The sequence below is a fragment of the Muntiacus reevesi genome, chromosome 5 (assembly GCF_963930625.1).
Source record: "Muntiacus reevesi chromosome 5, mMunRee1.1, whole genome shotgun sequence".
Lineage (NCBI taxonomy): Eukaryota > Metazoa > Chordata > Mammalia > Artiodactyla > Cervidae > Muntiacus > Muntiacus reevesi.
The window spans coordinates 97132309-97134536 of NC_089253.1; positions in this window are offsets into that span (position 1 = coordinate 97132309).

Genomic DNA, 2228 nt, shown 5'->3' on the forward strand with positions numbered 1-2228 from the left:
ATTAGTAATGAAATTTTTTGTTTCTGTTACTTTGTTCTTCATTTCTAAGACCCCTTTGTTTTCTGTGTGTCTGTTTCGTGGGTGTGGTCAGGTCAGGTCTGTGAAGATACTGATGTTGTGGATTTCCTCCATCCCCCTCCCCCACCAAGTCCCATTACCACTTATTCCCAGTTCATCCCTCTGTCTGTGGACTGTAGCCTCTGCTTCCCATGATAGTGGGCTTCCTCTGGTGGCACTTGGCTGTGTGCTTATGTTTGAGAGTGGGGTCTACAAACTGAGACCCCCAGCAGTGGCTTTTAAGTGCCCTCCACCCCACTTTAGGTGGAAGCCAGGACTCTGGGGACTATGGGTGATTCCAGGAAGGTTGCCAACTTCAGCAAATAAAAATACATGTCTCCCAGTTAGATCTGAATATCAGATATACAGCAAATTTCTCAGTATAAGTATGTCCCGTGTGGTATTTACCTGGCAGCCCTAACGCCAGACCTGTGGCAGGAAATTCATGAGAGCCCACCATGTCTCTTCATGGCAGAGGCCATGGGAGGAGTTGGGAGGGCGCAAAGGGCTTTGCTGGCCGAAGATGAACTATAGGAGGGCAGTAGCCACACTGGACTGAAGCATATGACGTGTTGAAACCCGTTCTCTGGGCAGCCATGGAGGACGAGGCCCAAGTCCCAGGGTCTCCAGATGCCTGACTGGAGGCATTCTCTGGGTGTTTTAGTGTAACTCCCTATCTTCCTGGAAACCAAACCAGATTAAAAAGCTAAAAGAAAAAAAAGCTAGAGAATGTGAGAATTCCAGAAAGAGAAGAGAAACTGAATTTCTAACAACAGCTTAGAGCTTTCCAGGTAGCTCAGTGGTAAAGAATCTGTGTGCCAACCAGATGTGGGTTTGATCCCTGGGTCGGAAAGAGTCCCTAGAGAAGGAAATGGCAACCCATTCCAGTTTTCTTGCTGGGAAATCTCATGGACAGAAGAACCGGGTGGTCTATCATCCATGGGGTCGCAGGGTTGGATGCAACCTAGCGACTGAAGAGCAAACAGCAATGCCTTAGAAGTGTTCACCTTTTAAAAGAAAGTCATTTTCATGGAGAATCCACAGTTTAAAAAAACAAAACACCTGAGACAGTGGTTGATCATTGGATAAGAAGCAGAGAGATGTGAATTCTGGCAGAGAGCAAATATTGCCAAAGAGCAAATATTGACAAAGACTTCATGGCATAGAAACATTGATTTAATACTGTTTAACTGTCAGGGTAGAAAATGTGGAGTTTAGCAACCTATATTATAAAAAGTTTAGGTAATGTTTTTAATCATGATGAATCCTGGAACAAATTAGACTGTTATTGTTGTTTAGTGGCTAAGTTGTGTCCGACTCTTTGCGACCCCATGGACCGTAGTCCACCTGGCTCCTCTGTCCGTGGGATTTTCCAGGCAAGAATACTGGAGTGGATTGCCATTTCCTTCTCCAAGGGATCATCTGGACCAGGGACCAAACCTGTGTCTCCTTCATTGGCAGGCAGATTCTTTACTACTGAGCCACCAGGAAAAGCCCCAAATAAGACTGATTCCATAATTTTGACTTAAACAACTATTTATCTTTCTCCTGATACATAACACTGAAAAGATAATGTAACATTATGGAAGAATTAGGTTTATTTACATATGCAAAGCTTAATTAAACTTTCCTACATTTCTTAGTCTGCTTTTATGGGTCAGGTAAGTTATTTTTTTCCAAGAACTATTTAAGATCATAAAAATGTAAACACATGTGTCTCAGTTCAGTTCAGTCACTCAGTCATGTCTCTTTGTGACCCCATGGACTGCAGCAAGCCAAGCTTCTCTATCCAGCCCCAACTCCCAGAGCTTGCTCAAACTCATGTCCATCAAGTCGGTGAAGCCATCCAACCATCTCATCACCTGTCATCCCTTTCTCCCGCCTTCAATCTTTCCCAGCATCAGGATCTTTTCCAGAGTCAGTTCTTCACATCAGGTGGCCAGATTATTGGAGTTTCAGCTTCAGCATCAGTCTTTCCAATGAATATTCAGGACTGATTTCCTTTAGGATGGACTGATTGGATCTCCTTGCAGTCCAAGGAACTCTCAAGAGCCTTCTCCAACACCACAGTTCAAAAGCATCAATTCTTCAGCACTCAACTTTCTTTATAGTCCAACTGTCACATCCACACATGACTACTGGAAAAACCATAGCTTTGACAGGATGAACCT